The sequence below is a fragment of the Mandrillus leucophaeus genome, unplaced genomic scaffold (assembly GCF_000951045.1).
Source record: "Mandrillus leucophaeus isolate KB7577 unplaced genomic scaffold, Mleu.le_1.0 Scaffold983, whole genome shotgun sequence".
Lineage (NCBI taxonomy): Eukaryota > Metazoa > Chordata > Mammalia > Primates > Cercopithecidae > Mandrillus > Mandrillus leucophaeus.
Genome location: NW_012110730.1, coordinates 802,794 through 820,657, shown reverse-complemented (window position 1 = coordinate 820,657; position 17,864 = coordinate 802,794).

Below are 17,864 nucleotides of genomic sequence, written 5' to 3'. Positions count from 1 at the left end.
GCCCTCAGGAACTTCCTGAACAGTATAAGAAGCCTCCCATTCTTCTATAACCCCAGTGGGTAGAAAGAAACACCCAAACATGCTTTAAATATTATTTATCACCAGATAGCCCATTGAAGCCCATTGAAGAAGAGAAACAAGATAAACATTGTTTCTTGCACCCAAATATTGTAGATCAAATTCATGCTCCTTTAGAAAATGATCAGGACAAATCTTATATTTTAAATCCCTGAATGAGCCTCTCTGATTACTTTTACCAAAACTCTTACACCCATACTGCTTAGCATATCCTCATCTGAATCAATCCCCCTTTGGTCCCTTTCCACCCAAAGCTTTCCTTTTACCTCTGGAATTCATGGTGGGAATAAGCAAACTACCCTACATATACAACCTCTCCTTAGAATGGTTCCCCCACCTTTTCATTTAATCAAAATCTGGTCCTGCCATGAAAACAAAGCACCCACGGACAGCCTTCCCAGAAAAGGCTATTCTTGTCTCAAGTCTCATGTTGTGGTGGGCAGGTGGCTCTCCTTGTTTCCCATTGGCATGTCCAATCCATTGTGTATTCACGCTTTTACAAACCTCCTATCCTGAGACTATGCCACCTGGATATACCACCTTACTCCTGACTCAGAACCTTCCTCTCCACCCCAACTCTTTTTATCATTTTATGTAATACCAGCCTATGAATGGAAACTCTCTGGAACACCCTAAGACACTCAAATTCTTGACTCCCTTCTTTTGTAACTTGACTTAACTTCAACCCACCACTCTCTTAGTTACACCATGGTGGGACCTTGTCATCACTAAAAATTGTACAGCCCCTCTACTGCTGGCACACTTGCTTAACTACTACCACTTTAAAATGTTTCAACCCCAACCTGATTTCTAATCTACTGGACTTGTCACTTTTTTTCTCTGTCTAGAGCTTTATCCTCAATTTATTTTTATCCTTACCCCGCTTAGATGACACACTCCAACACTATATTTCTGCAAACACCATCAATTCCCTTGGCCCTTCTCTCCCTCCATTATACCCACCTGGAAAAACTCCCACACTGGAGACAAAGCAACCATTTACCATATCTGTGCCTGCACCCAAGCACCTTAATATTTCTAGGAAAATTCAAATAAACAACCAGAAAAAAATGGTTTTCCTTTTAATTTATATGCACATATTGCAAATAGAATCTCAACTCCCTAGCAATTCTATTTGTTACTACAGTAAATTTGATTTCCAGTCTTCTAAGAAGACTTTTCCATGTTCACTTTTCTCCTCAAATTTCCTACCCCACTCTTGGTCTTAGTTGACCTTGTCTCATACTGCACAATACTTCCTTGTCTTTTTAACCACCAGATCTGTAAATTTTGCCCATGTGCACACATATTCCACAGTTTCCCTCTGTTACAATTAAAGAAGTGACCTGTGCTTTGCTAAGGTTGCCCACAGTGCTTTCACAGGGACTCTGGCTGCCATAAATCTCCAGCAACATCAGTCTTTCTCCCTCTACTGTATTATTTCCAGCAGCATACAAAAATGCTGTAATATATCTTATCAAGAAGAAGACAAATAGGAGGAAGAGCAGAAAAGAAACTACACCCTTTTACACATCCTGCCAGCCATTGCTCTTTTTTATATGCAAAATTCTCTAAAGAATTGCTTGCACACATAGTCTCTATAATCTGCTTCCCATCCACTCCTCAAATCCCTTCAACCTGGTATCTTCCCCCATCTTCCTCATATGTTATCTCTGTTGATAGTGCCTAGAAAAGCTGAGGACTTTTGTAAATTCATTCTGATTTACTCTCTTAAAAGCACTATTCATGTGTCACCAGATTCTGTTTTGATTTTTAAGTAGACAAACACAATATCTGCAAATATATGTGATTTTTTTCCCAAAATTAATGACTATTATGTATTTTCTTCTCCTCATTGCACACTTTAGGACTTCTAGTACAAAATAGAATGATAGCAGTGAAAACAGACAGTCTTGACATATTTCTGACTTCAAAAAGAATGCTTTGTGTGTGATTTTTTGTGTTTATTTTGAAATGATTTCAGGCTTTTAAAAGCTGCATAAGTAGTACAAGAAAGTCATATATATATAAAAAAACATAAATGGTAAGAAACATTAACATGATTCTAAAGACACAGAGGCATACTCAGAGAAGTGTCACTCTCCCCATGCCTTCTAACCCATTCTCATCTCCTGTCCTTTCTATTATATTCCACCATTCCTATGTTTCTTTTTGTATGATAAGATACATTTTTATTTCTTCTTCTTCTCACACAAAATGAAATGTACTATATTATTTTACATTTTATATTTTTTTAATTAACAGTATACCCTGGAAATCATTCCATATTTTTATTCATGGAGATTCTCTTCATTGATCCTCCAGCGGTGGTTATACCACAGTTTGTTCAATCACTCTCCTATACATGGGTATTTGTTTCCATTATTTCACAATTTTAAAAATGCTGCCAAGAATAACCATGTGCATAAGTATTTGAAATTTTTGGAAGTATATTGTATTAGTCTGTTCTTACACTACTAATAAAGACATACCCGAGACTGGAGACTTTTTCTTTAATTTATAAAGAAAAAGAGGTTTAATGGACTCAGTTCCATGTAGCTAGGGAGGCCTTACAATCATGGCAGAAGGAAAAGGAGGGAGCAAAGTCAAGTCTTACATGGTGGCAGGCAAGACAGAGATCATGTGCAGGGGAACTCTCCTTAATAAAACCATCAGATGTCATGGGGCTTATTCATTATCATGAAAACAGTATGGGAAAGACCCATCCCATGATTCAATTACCTCCCATTGGGTCCCTCCCATGACACGCGGGAATTATAGAAGCTAAAATTCAAGATTTGGGTGTAGATGCAGGCACACCCTATCATTCTACCCCGACCCCTCCCAAATCTCATGTCCTCCATTTCAAAACCAATCATGCCTCCCCAACAATCTCCCAAACTCTTAACTCATGTGAGCATTAACTCAAAAGTCCACAGTCCAAAGTCTTATCTGAGACAAGGCAAGTCCCATTCGTCTATCAGCCTGTAAAATCAAAAGCAAGTTAGTTACTTCCTAGATACAATGGGGGTCCAGGTATTAGGTAAATACACTTATTCCAAATGGGAGAAATTGGCCAAAGGGGCTACAGGTCCCATGAAAGTCTGAAATCCAATGAGGCAGTCAAATCTTAAACCTCTGAAATGATCTCTTTTGACTTCATGCCTCACATCCACATCACACTGATGTAAGAAGTGGGCTCCCATGGCCTTGGGCAGCTAAACACCTGTGGCTTTGCAGGGTACAGCTCCCCTCCCAGTTGCTTTCACTGGCTGGCATTGAGGGTCTGCAGCTTTTCCAGGTGCACAATGCAAGCTGTATGTGAACCTATCATTCTGGGCTCTGGAGTATAATAACCCTCTTCTCACAGCTCCACCAGGGAGTGCCCCAGTGGAGATGCTGTGTGGGTGCTCTGACCCCACATTTCCCTTCTGCACTACCCTAGCAGAGGGTCTTCATGAGTGCTCCGCCCCTGCAGCACACCTCTGTCTGAACATCCAGGCATTTCCATACAGCCTCTGAAATCTAGGAGAAGGTTCCCAAACCTCAGCTGTTGACTTCTGTGTACCTGCAGGCTCAACAACACGTGGAAACTGCCAAGGCTTGGGCCTTGCACCCTTTGAAGCCATGGCCCAAGCTGTGCCTTGGCCCCTTTTAGCCATGGCTAGAGCAGCTGGGATGCAGGGGATAAAGTCCCTAGGCTGCACACAGCAGAGGGTCCCTGGGCCTAGCTCACAAAAATCATATTTTCCTCCTAGGCCTCTGGGCCTGTGATGGGAGGGGCTGTCACAAAGGTCTCTAACATACTCTGGAAACATTTTCCCCATTGTCTTGGTGATTCGTATTTGGCTCCTCATTACTTACGTAAATTTCTGCAGCCAGCTTGAATTTCTCCCCAGAAAATGGGTTTTACTTTTCTATAGCATCATCAGGCTGCAAATTTTCCAAACTTTTATGCTCTGCTTCTTCTTGAATGCTTTGCCACTTATTTCTTCTGCCAGGTACCCTACATCATCTTTCTCAAGTTCAAAGTTCCACAGAGCTCTAGGGCAGGGGCAAAATGCAGTCAGTCTCTTTGCTAAAGCATAACAAGGGTCACCTTTCCTCCTGTTCCCAACAATTTCCTCATCTCCATCTGAGACTACCTAGCCTGGACTTTATTGTCCACAATACTATTAACATTAAGGTCAAAGCCATTCAACAAGTCTCTAGGAAGTTCTAAACTTTCCCCCATCTTTCTGTCTTCTTCTGAGCCTTCCAAACTATTCCAATCTCTGCCTGTTACCCAGTTTCAAAGTCACTTTCACATTTCTGGGTATCTTTACAGCAGTACCCACTCCAGTACCAATTTACTGTATTTGTCTGTTGTCACACTGCTAATTAAGACATAGCTGAGACAGGGTAATTTATAAAGAAAATGAGGTTTAATGCACTTATACTTCCACATGGCTAGAGAGGTCTCACAATCATGGCAGAAGGCAAATGAGGAGCAAAGTCAAGTCTTGCATGGCAGTGGACAAGACAGAGTATGTGCAGGGGAGCTCCCCTTTATAAAACCATCAGAACTCATAAGACTTATTCACTATCACAAGAACAACATGGAAAAGACCTACCTCCATAATTCAATTACCTGCCACTGGGTTCCTTCCACAGCAAGTGGGAATTATGGGAGCTAAACTTCAAGATTTGGGTGTGGAAACAGCCAAAACATATCATTTATCTTCAGGGTAAATTTCTAGAAGTGGAAGTGCTGAGTCAAAAAGTAAACATTTTTATGGTTAAAACCTACATTAACAACCTTAAGACTGAAAATATATCCGAGATCATTTCTAACCAAAATAGTATGAAACTAGAAATCAATGACAGAAAGAATCTTAGAAAGTTCACAAATATGTAAAAATTAAACATGCTCCTAAACAATCAATGGGTCAAATAAGTAATCAAAACCGAAATTTAAAAATACCTGGAAGGTCGGGCATGGTGGCTCACACCTGTAATCCCAGCACTTTGGGAGGCTGAGGCAGGCTGATTGCCTGAGGTCAGGAGTTCGAGACCACCCTGGGCAACACAGTGAAACCCCGTCTCTACTAAAATACAAAAAATTAGCCAGGTGTGGTGGCGTGCGCCTATAGTCCCAGCTACTCAGGAGTCTGAGGCAGGAGAATTGCTTGAACCTGGGAGGCAGAGGTTGCAGTGAGCCGAGATCGTGCCACTGCACTCCAGCCTGGGTGCAACAGAGTGAGACTCCTTCTCCAAAAATAAATAAGTAAGTAAATAAATAAATAAAAATACCTTGAGCGCTTTTTCCTACGAATGTTGGCCATGTGTATGTATTCTTTTCAAAAGTATCTGTTCATGTCCTGTGCTCACCTTCTAATGGGGCTATCTGTTTTTTGCTTGCAGATTTGTTTAAGTTCCTTATAGATTCTGGATATCAGACCTTTGTCAGATGCAGAGTGTACAAATATTTTCACCTATTCTGTAGGATGTTTGTTTACTCTATTGATTCTTTCTTTTGCTGTGCTAAAGTTCTTTAGTTTAATCACCAAATCTCACCTTGAATTTTTGTTGCAATTGCTTTTGGCGTCTTGGTCGTGAAATCTTTGCCTAGTCTTATGTCCAGAATGGTATGTCCTAGGTTATCTTCCAGGTTTTTTTTTTTTAAGATTGTATGTTTTACATTTAAGTCTTTAATTCATTTTAAGTGAATTTTTGTATATGGTATAAGGAAGGGGTCCAGTTTCAATCTTCATATGCTAGCCAGTTATCCTAGCATCATTTATTGAATGGGGAGTATCTTCCCCATTGTTTATATCCGTCAAGTTTGTCAAAGATCAGGTGGTGGTAGGTGTATGACATTATTTCTGGGCTCTCAATTCTGTTCCATTGTTCTATGTGTCTGTTTTTGTACCAGTACCATGCTGTTTTGGTTTTTATAGCTTTGTAGTATAGTTTGAAGTTGGGTAATGTGATGCCCCCCACTTTGCTCTTCTTGCTTAGGACTGCCTTGGTTATTCAGGCTCTTTTTTATTCCATATGAATTTTTAAATAGTTTTTTTCTAAATCTGTGTTGAATGTGATTGGTAGTTTGATAGGAATAGCACTGAATCTGTAAATTGCTGTGGGCAGTATGGCCATTTTAACAATATTGATTTTTCCTATCCTTGATCATGGAATTTTTTCTATTTATTTGTGTCACTTCTGATTTCTTTGAGCAGTGCTTTGTAATTCTTGTTGCAGGGATCTTTTACCTCCCTGGTTAGCTGTTTTTCTAGATATTTTATTCTGTTTGTGGTTATTGTGAATGGGATTGCATTTCTGACTTGGCTGTCATTTTGGATATGGTTGGTGTATAGGAATGCTACTGATTTTTGCACAGTGATTTTGTATTCTGAAACTTTGCCTAAATTGTTTATCAGATCAAGGAGCTATTAGGCAGAGACTATGGGGTTTTCCAGGTACAGAATTATAACATCTACAGACAGGGATAGTTTGACTTTCTCTCATCCTATTTGTATGGCTTTTATTTCTTTTTCTTGCCTGATTGTTCTGGCCATGACTTCCAGCACTATGTTGAACAGAGAAAAACCATTGAGATTGTTTGGCTCTGTGTCCCCACCAAATCTCACCTTGAATGGTAATAATCCCCACGTGTTATGTGAGGGACCCAGTGGGAGGTATCTGAATCATGGGGCAAGATTTTCCCATGCTATTCTTGTGATAGTGAATAAGTCTCATGAGATCTGATGGTTTTATAAAGGGGAGTTCCCCTGCACACACTCTCTTGCCTGCTGCCACATAAGACATGACTTTGCTCCTCATTCACCTTCCACTATGATTGTGAGGCCCCTCAGCCATGTAGAACTGTGAGTCAATTAAACTTCTTTCCTTTATAAATTCCCCAGTCTCGAGTATGTCTTTATTAACAGTGTGAGAACAGACTAATACAACTATGGAAAGAATCAATATATCTAAGAGTTGGGTTTTTTGGTTTTTGTTTTTTTGTTTTTTTGTTTAAGATGGAGTCTCGCTCTGCCACCCAGGCTGGAGTGCAGTGGTGTGATCTTGGCTCACTGCAACCTCCGCTTCCCAGGTTCAAGCAATTCTCCTGCCTCAGCCTCCCGAGTAGCTGGGACTACAGGCGCCTGCCATCATATCTGGCTAATTTTTGTATTTTTAGTAGAGATGGAGTTTCGCCATATTGGCTAGGCTGGTCTCAAACTCCTGACCTTGTGATCCACCCACCTCAGCCTCCCAAAGTGCTGGGATTACAGCATGAGGCACTGTGCCCAGCCAGAGTTGGTTTTTTTTTGGGAAAAAAAATCAACAAATTCTTGGCTAGACTAAGAAAATAAAAGAGAACTCAAATACAATCAAAACTAAAAGTGAAGAAATTAAAACATAAGCCTCAGAAGTAAAAAGCATCATAAGAGACTATTATGAACAATTATATGCCAACAAACTGAATAACCTAAAGGAAGCTGATAAATTCCTAGAATAATGCAACCTACCAAGATTGAATAAGGAAGAAAAATAAAGTCTGAACAGTTCAATAACAAATAAGAGAGATTGAGGAAGTGATCAAAAACTTTTCAAAACAAAAAAAGCCCCAAGACCATGTGGTTTCCTGGCTAAATTCTATCAAACATTCAAAGAAGAATTAATACAAAATTCTTAAACTCTTCCAAAGAATAAGCTAGAGTGAACATTTTTAAACACATTTTATGAAATCAACATCACGTTGATATCTGAACAAGACAAATACATCACAAGAAAAGAAAACTACAGGCCAAACTCTTTGATGAACACTGATGCCAAAAATCCTCAGTAAAATATTGGCAAATTGAATCCAATAACATATCAAAAAGATTATACATCATGACCACATTGGATTTATCACTGGCATGCAAGTCTGGTTTAATGTATGCAAGTCAATCAATATGATACATCACATTAACAAAATGAAAGATAAAAACTGCATGATCATCTCACTTACATTTAAAAAAAAAAGCATTCTACAAAGTCCCACATCCTTTCTTGATTAAAAATTCTCAACAGTTTAGGAATAGAAAGAAACTTCCTCACCATAATAAAGGACACTTGTGAAAAACCCATGACGAACATCATAATCAATGAGGAAAAACTGAAAGCTTCTCCACTTAAATCTCATGCCAGGAAAGTATGCCCACTCTCACCACTTCTATTTGACATAGTACTGGAAGTACTAGCAGGAACAATCACATAAGAAAAGGAAATAAAAGGCATCTGAGTCAGAAAAGTAGGAGTATATCTCTATTTGCAGATGACATGATCCTATAAAAAAAAATTCCACAAAAAGTTTGTTAGAAATATTAAATGAATTTATTAAATAGTAGTGTATAAAATCAATATACAAGCATCGGTAGCAATTTTATACACAAATAACCTACTTGAAAAAGAAAACAATCACTTTTATGATAGTATCAAAAAACACACAAAAAAACTTAGAAATAAAGTTAACCAAGGAGGTAAAAGATCTGTACATAGAAAGCCTTATGAAAAAAATTGAAGAGACAAATAAATGGAAAGATATCCCATGTTCACAAAGCCAAAGAATTAATCTTGTTAAAATGTTCAGTGCAATCTCTATCAAAATACAAAAATAATTCTGAGAAAGAAAAACAAAGTTGGAAGCATCACACTTCCTGATTTTGAATTATATTACAAAGATATAGTAATCAAAAAAGTATGATACTGGCATAAACACAGACACATAGACAGGTGGAATAAAATAGAGAACCCAGAAATAAATCCACACACACATGGTCAACTAATTTTTGACAAGGGCATCTAGAGGATCCAACGGGGAAAAGACAGTCTCTTCAATAAATAATGCTGAAAAACCTTGATTTCTGAATGCCAAAGAATGAAATTGGACTCTTATCTTACACCATACCCAGAAATCAACTAAAAAATGGGTAAGACCTAAATATAAGATCAGAAACTAGAAAACTTCTAGAAGAGAACATGGGGAGAATTATTTTGGACCTTGGTCTTGGCAATAACTTTTTAGACATCATACTGAAAGCTCAAGCCACAAAAGTAAAAATAAGTATGGGACCACACTAAACTAAAAAGCATCTGCATCACAAAGGAAGCCATCAACAATGTAAAATGGCAGTCTACAGATTGGGAAAAAGTATTTGCAAACTATGTATCTGATATCCAAAATTTATAAAGATTTCATACAACTCAATAGTAGAAAAACAAATAACATGATTAAAAATGGACAAAAAACCTGAATAGACATTTCTCCAAAGAAGACATCAAAATGGTCAACAGATACAAGGAAAAGGTGCTCAATATCATTAAATATCAGGAAGATGGAAATCAAAACCATTATGAGTACCACCTTATACCCATTAGGATGGGTATTATCAAAAAGTTAAAAAGTAACAAATAATGACAAAGGTGTGGAGAAAAGAAAACTCTTGTACACTGTTGGTGGAAATGTAGATTGGTACAGCCATTATGGAAAACAATATATAGGTTTCTAAAGAAATTAAACATAGAACTAGTATATGGCCCAGCAATCCCTCTTCTGAGCATATACCCAAAGGAAACGAAATCACCACCTCATAAAGATACTGTCCATCATTATTCAGAATAGTCAAGTTATGAAACAACCTAAGTGTCCATCAATGGGTAAGTGGATAATCCATGGTGTATGTATACATGCACAAAAATATTATTCGGTATTAAAAAAAAAAGAATGAGATTTTGCCATTTGCCACAATGTAGCTGAGCCTGGAAGACATTATGCTAAGTGAAATAATTGAAGCACAGAATGAAAAATATTACATAATTTCACTTAAACATGGAATCTAAAAACAATGTTTTCAAATATACAGAGATAGAGAACAAAACAGTGGTTGTCTGGGGACGATGGGGAGATATAGGTCAGAAGACAGGAAGTAGCTAATATGCATTGACAGGCATAGCTGTAATCCCAGCAACTCAGGATGTTGAAATGGGAAGATCACTTGAAGCCAGGAGTTTGAGACCAGGCTGGGCAATAAAGCAAGACTTCTTCTCTAGGGAAAAAATTGGGCATGGCTTTAGTGAGCTATGCCAGCCTGGGTGACAAAGTGAGACTCCTTCTGAAAAAAATAGTGGTTAATATGTAGGATGAATAAACCTAAAAATCTTATGGTATAAAGACTACAGGTGATAAAATTGTTCCGTATTTTGAATTCATGCAAAACGAAATTTCAGTTGCTCTTGCTACAAAAAAGAATGGGCAACTATGTGAAACTATATATACATATATATATTACACATAGAGAAATGTAGAGAATTCTTATTATCTCCATTACTACTTAACATTGTATTGGAAGTATTGGCCAATACACTTAGACAAGCAAGATCAACTAGGGAATAAGACTTTGCAAAAAAAAAAAAAAAAAGATAAATAAAATTGTATATAAATAAAAATATATATATATTTCAGCACAGGAGTGAAAGTCTATTAAAAAGCTTTGGAACAGTAAGGAAAGGAAAGAAAAGAAGGAAAGTACAACTTGGAAGAGGGCCAAGCAGGTGACTTGAGAAACAAGTGTACCAACAATAAATATATTAATGTGTTTCATTGTAGTACCGTTTTGCTTTCTATATGTATCCTATAACATCATGTTGTATACCTAAATGTACAAAATAAAACTGATTTTTAAAAGAAAAATTTTAAAAGGTAAATGTCTATGTAACTTTGTTACCTATTGCTAAATTCCATCCAAAAGTAATTTACTAGCTTTAATTTCCACCATTAATGTATGAAAGTGGCTGTTTCCCCCACAACCTCACCAAAAGAATTTTTAGTAATATTGTGTTTAATTTTTATCAGTATGATAGGTGAGAAATGGTATCACATGTGGTCTTATCTTACATTTCCGTAATTATGAGTGAGGTTGAAGAGTCTTTTTATATCAAAAGGTGATTTTAATATCTTCTTTTCTTTTTGTCTGTTTATGTCAGCTCATTTTCCTTCAGGTCTTCCTATTTTGTGCTCTCAATATTTTAGAGTCCTATATCTAATAGAGATATTACCCTTTACCTACAATATATGTGGAAATATTTTTCTGCCAGTTTGTCATTTGCCTTCTGCCTTATGGTTCCTTTTGACAGATAAATTTTTATATGGTAAAATTTATCAATCTTTTATAGCCTCTGGATTTTGAGCCATAGTTAGAAAACCTTTTCTTATACTCAGATTATAGAAAACTTCATCCATTTCTCTTCTATTGCTTGGTTGGCTTCATTTTTATGTTTAAAACCTACGTGCATTTGGAGTTCAATCTTGTGTGTGGTGTGAGAAAAATGACCTAATTTTATCTTTTTCCAAATCAGTGAACAGGTTTTTTTTAACACTATTTATTTAAAAGTACATCTTTTACCTAGTAATTTCAGATGTCACCTTTATCATGCATATAATTTCCAGATGTACTTGATGCTTTTCCTGAACTTTTTATTTTACATCACTAGCTTGCTTGTTTACTTATGTACCAGTGTACTTACGTACACTGTTTTATTGCAGAGGCTTTATGTTTTAATGTTAGATAACACATTAGTTCCCTTCATGTTTGGTTGTGGGGCTTTTGGGGTTTGTTTGGTTTTGTTTTGCCACTTTCCTAGATATTCTTGCACGTTTGTCTTTCCAGTTGATCTTCAGAATCAACCTGCCAAGCCTCATAAGAAAACTTACTGATATTTCTACAGAAATTTCATGAATGGGCTGGGAGCGATGGCTCATGCCTGTAATCCGAGGACTTTGGGAGGCAGAGGCGGGCGGATCACGAGGTCAAGAGATTGAGACTATCCTGGCCAACATGGTGAAACCCCATCTCTACTAAAAATACAAAAATTAGCTGGGCGTGGTGAAGCATGCCTGTAATCCCAGCTAGTCAGGAGGCTGAGGTAGGAGAATCACTTGAACCCAAGAGGCAGAGGTTGCAGTGAGCCGAGATCGCGCCATCCACTCCAGCCTGGGTGACAAAAGCGAAACTCAGTCTAAAAAAAAAAAAAAAAAAGATAAGAAAAGAAAAGAAAAGAAATTTCATGAATTTAGAGAGTCATCCTATCAAAAATAAGGCATGTCTTTCCAGATGCTCAAGGATCCTTTTGAGTCTTCCGTGAGTGTGTTATAGTTTCTTCAAATAAGGTTTGCACATTTCTTGTTAAGTTTATTTCTACATATTTAGTCTTCTTTGCCACTACAATATGTTGGGTTTTTTCTACCTTCATATCCTCTAACTCATTATTTTTTGTAGATAAGTAGGCTGTTGGTTTTGTATGTAAATTTGATGGCCTACAACTTCGCTGCCTTTTTATTGTTTGTGTTAATTGTATTGTTAATTTTCTAGAGCTTTTCAGGTATGCTATCATGTCATTAGCAAATAGAAATAATTTTATTTATTTATTTATTTTGCAAAGTATTATTCCCTAGTTGATCTTGCCTGTCTAACTGTATTGGCCAATACTTCCAGTACAATGTTAACTAGTAATGGAGATAATAAGAATTCTCTACATTTCTCTATGTTTAAAGTTATGGCAAGCCTGTAATCCCAGCACTTTGGGAGGCCAAGACGGGCGGATCACGAGGTCAGGAGATTGAGACCATCCTGGCTAACACGGTGAAACCCCGTCTCTACTAAAAAATACAAAAAAAACACTAGCCGGGCGAGGTGGCGGGCGCCTGTAGTCCCAGATACTCAGGAGGCTGAGGCAGGAGAAAGGCATCAACCCGGGAGGCGGAGCTTGCAGTGAGCTGAGATCCGGCCACCGCACTCCAGCCTGGGTGACAGAGCGAGACTCCGTCTCAAAAAAAAAAAAAAAAAAAAAAAAAAAAAGTTATGGGCCGGGCGCAGTGGTTCATGCCTGTAATCTCAGCACTTTGGGAGGCCGAGGAGGGCAGATCACGAGGTCAAGAGAGCGAGACCATCCTTGGCCAACACAGTGAAACCCCGTTTCTACTAAAAATACAAAAATTAGCCGGGTGTGGTGGCAGGCGCCAGTAGTTCCAAATACTCAGGAGCCTGAGGCATGAGAATTGCTCCAACCAGGGAGGCCGAAGTTGCAGTGCTGAAATCGCGCCACTGCACTCCACCCTGGAGACAGAGAGAGACTCCATCTCAAAAAAAAAAAAAAAAAAAAAAAGTAGTTATTGATACCCCTAGTTACTTGAAGGATAGCTTGGCTGAAATGAATTTTTAGTTCAAACTTTTTTGGAGTCTGTTGAAAATATTGCTCCATTGCTGCCTACTTTTTTTTGTTGTTTTTGAGCAATCTAATGTCAGGTTGAATTCTTTGTTTTTGTATTTGATCTATATACACCTGAAACTTTGAGTATTTTTTATATTAGAAGTCTAATCATCTTCCTCAAATATGTCTTAAGATTAATTTTTCTTGGTTAATTTCCAGATGTTCAGTGATGTCTTAATATATGGATCTGGATTTTATTTCTGAAAGTTATCTTGAATTATAGTTTTAAAAGGTAGTTGTATTCGGTTGCTCTGTTTCTCCTCCTATGAGTGTTTTAATTAAATTTTTATTGTTTCTTCTTTGTCTTCCATTTCAACCACTTCCTTTCTGACTTTTTTTACTTCTATCCATATCCTATATTTATTCTCTGGGTTGTTTTCTGTGTTTCTTCAATGCTGCTTTTAAAATTTCCTTTTGAGCCTATTCTCCCTTGGGCAACTTGTAATTTAGTCTCTATTCGTGATGTGATTTGGTCTTTTTTCTTCTATTTCTTTCCAGAGTTTAATCAAGTCTCTTTTCATTTCTTTGTGTGGTTTTGTCTATTTCTGTTTTTAATGTTTGCATTTTTGATTCAAGATAAGTTTTCATATCCCCAAAGGCTTGAGTATATTGCATCAGTTTGGAATATTACATTACAGTTTCTTATGCTCCTTTGTTGCTTTGTTTGTTTGTTGTGTCTTTGTTTGAATAAATGAATTGTTATCCACTAAGGTAGATTGACTCTCATTTTCTGTTTCAGCATAGATTTATTCACACAGGAAACAAAAAAAAAAATAGACAAATGGGAATACATCAAACTGAAAAGCTTCTTCTGCGCAGTTAAAAAAAAAAAATCAACAGAGTGAAAGACAAACTGCATAATGGGAGAAAATATTTGCAAACTGCATCTGACAAAGGGTTAACGTCCAGACTATATTAGGAACTCAACCGAATAGCAACAACAACACAAAAATCTAATTTAAAATGATCAAAAACCCTGAATAGACATTTCTCAAAAGAAGACATACAAATTAGTCAACAGATATATGAAAACATGCTCAACATCACTACTCGCCAGGGAAAGGCAAATAAAAAGCACAATGAGATACCACCTCATTCCAGTCAGAGTGGCTACTATCAAAAATCAAAAGATAAGTGTTAGCAAGGATGTGGAGAAAAAGGAAGCCTTACACCCTGCTGGTGGGCATGTAAATTAGTACAGCCATTATGGAAAACAGCATGAAGGTTCCTCAAATAATTAAAAATGGAACTACCATATGATCCAGTAATCCCACTCCTGGGTATATATCCAAAGGAAATGAAATCAATATGTCGACAAGATAGGTGCATTCCCATGTTTCCTGGAGCACTCTTCACAATAGCCAAGATGTGGAATCAACCTAAATGTCCATCAACAGATGGTTAAATGAAATGTGGTATATATACACAATAGAATACTGTTCGGCCACACACACACACACACACAATATAAAATCCTGTCATTTGCAGCAACATGGATGAACCTGGAAGACATTTTAAGTGAAATAAGCCAGGCACAGAAAGTCAAATATGCATTATATCACCCATATGTGGAATCTAAAGAAGGTGATTTCATAGAAGTAGAGAGTAGAACAGTGATTAATAGAAGCCAGGGAGGGGAGGCAGGAGGGATAGACAGGGAGAGATTGGTCAATTGGTACAATGTCACAGTTAGATGGGAGGAATAAGTTTGGGTATTACAGTATAGCAGAGTAACTATGGTTAATAATATTGTATTGTATATTTCAAAACAGCTAACAGAAAGGATTTTGAATGTTCTCACCACAAATAAATGACAAATGTATGAGGCAATAGTTATGCTAAATATTGATTGTATTTTTTACACAATGCATACATGTATCAAAAATGTCACACAGTACCCCGTAAATACGTACAATTATTACGTATCAAAAACAAAATTTAAGAAAAAAACATTTTTATTCAGTTATTTTCTATTCATTTTATGAGTTTGAGGTGGGTTTCTAGATTTCTAATTCATTGTCACAATCTACTAGTAAGCAAATCGTTTCTTTAGTTGATGAACTTTAGTGTTTCTGTTTATCCATTATCTTAATTTTTGAAAAATGGTATGTTGATAGAAAAGTTGCAAAGTTATCACAGAGAGCTCTTGTATATCCCCTAGCCAGTTTCAGCTTCCTTTAGTGTTAAAACTAAGAAACCACCATTCTTATATCAGTATTAACCAAACTCTGGACTTCATATGAATTTCACCAGTTTTCTAATTCATGTCTTTTTCCATTCCAAGAACCAATCCAATATAACACATGACATTTAGTTGTCATCTCTCCCTTCGTATATGACAGTTTTCAGTATTTTCTAACTTTTCATGACCTTAACAGTTTTTTGCCGTACTGGTAAGGTATCTTGTAGAATGTCTCTCAATATGAGTTTGTGTGATGTTTTTCTCATGCACTGTGAGATTGGACTATATTTGAGTTTGAAAAGAACTGAGACAATTTGGCAAGAACACCACAGAGGTAAAGTGTCCTTCTGATTTATATCACATCGGGGGTACAGAATATCCACATGACATCATGGTCATCTTAACCTTGATTGTTTGGTTAAGATAGTGTTTGTCAGATTTTTCCACTGGAAAATATTATTTTCCCTTTTCATATATATCCTTTGGGAGCAAGTCCTACAGTCTGGCTCACAGTTAAAAGAGGAGAGGGATGGGCTGGGTGTGATGCTGTAATCCCAGCAATTTGGGAGACCAAGGCAGGTGGATCACCTGAGGTCAGGAGTTTGAGACCCAGCCTGGCTAACTTGGTGAAATCCCGTCTCTAATAAAAATACAAAAATTAGCTGGGCATGGTGGCAGGTGCCTGTAATCCCAGCTACTCGGGAGGCTGAAGTAGGAGAATCACTTGAATCCAGGAGGCAGAGGTTCCGGTGAGCCAGGATTGTGCCATTGCACTCCAGTCTGTATGACAGAGGGAGACTCCATCTCAAAAAAGAGAAAAAGAGGAAAAAAAAAAAAAAAGAGGAGAGGGACTAAGCTCTACCTCCTGGAGAGAGGAGTGTCAACTTATATTATTTGGCATTCTCCTGTATGGAAAAGTTGTCTCTCCTACCCCGGTTATGTATTTATTTAGTCACTTATTTATAACAGATGAGTATGGACTCATCTATATTTATTTTTATACTTTGGCTTGTAATTCAAAACTACATCATTTATTTTGTTGCTCAAAATATTTCAACTTGGCCATTGGTAATTCTTTCAAGTTGGCTGCTGTGTCCCTTTGACGTACCTCTATTCTTTTATTTTTGGAGAAATTTCTTACTTTCTGCTACTGTGTTTTTTGGTTTTATAGATTCTTTTTTTTTAAGTTGATTTTGGTGGTGGTATTGAAAGAGGAATTTTAGCCTTCTAACTTTTGTTCTTCTCTTTTGTCTTGAAGGACTCCAAATTTTCCCCTATTCTTATCCTTTACCACTCAATTACTATGGAGTGCTTTTCCCTTCCTTTTTGCCTTCTTCACCCAGAACTATTTTTAAAGACAGCCACCTCATATCATGTGTATTTTTTGACTCTTCCCTGTAGTCAATGCTCTCATCTAATGGGACTTTTTTTTTCTTTTTATGCATCAAATAAACTTTTCTTTTCAGTGGTTATTTTGGGGCAATTTCAGGTCCCCTGCTAGTTCTACACTTCCCTCTTCCTCAGCTCTTCCTTGGACTGCTCTTACTTGCCTCAAAAACTTACACCAGAAGCCTGAGTGATCACTTACTGGAATTTGGTGTTTTTCGTTTTTTATTAGCAGGTAATTTGAATTTCAGCATATTTTCCCTTTACTTATGCTGAAGGCATGATATTTGTAACATTTCATGTGTTCTAGTTGTTCTGTACTGTTATCTGGAGGATATGGAGATACAGATTTAAGCAGCTGCCATAAGTTCTCATCTAGTCCATGAATGATGCTTGATGTTGATGCCTCCATCAACTTAAAGAAGTATTGTTTAATCTTAGAATTTTTATTTATAATAGGTATATATTTTTATCAAATATTTTCCACATTTAGTGAGATAATAAAATGGCACAATCAATTGTCACTTCTCCATTAATTCTTTAGTGCAGTGATTATATTAGTGGCTTTTTTTTTTAATATACTTTAAGTTCTGGGGTACATGTGTACAATGTGCAGGTTTGTTATATATGTAATACCTGTGCCATGTTGGTGTGCTGCACACAACAACTCGTCAGCACCCATCAACTCGTCATTTACATCAGGTATAACTCCCAATGCAATCCCTCTCCCCTCCCCCTTCCCCATAATAGGCCCCAGTGTGTGATATTCCCCTTCCCGAGTCCAAGTGATCTCATTGTTCAGTTCCCATCTATGAGTGAGAACATGTGATGTTTGGTTTTCTGTTCTTGTGATAGTTTGCTGAGAATGATGGTTTCCAGCTGCATCCATGTCCCTACAAAGGACATGAACTCATCCTTTTTTATG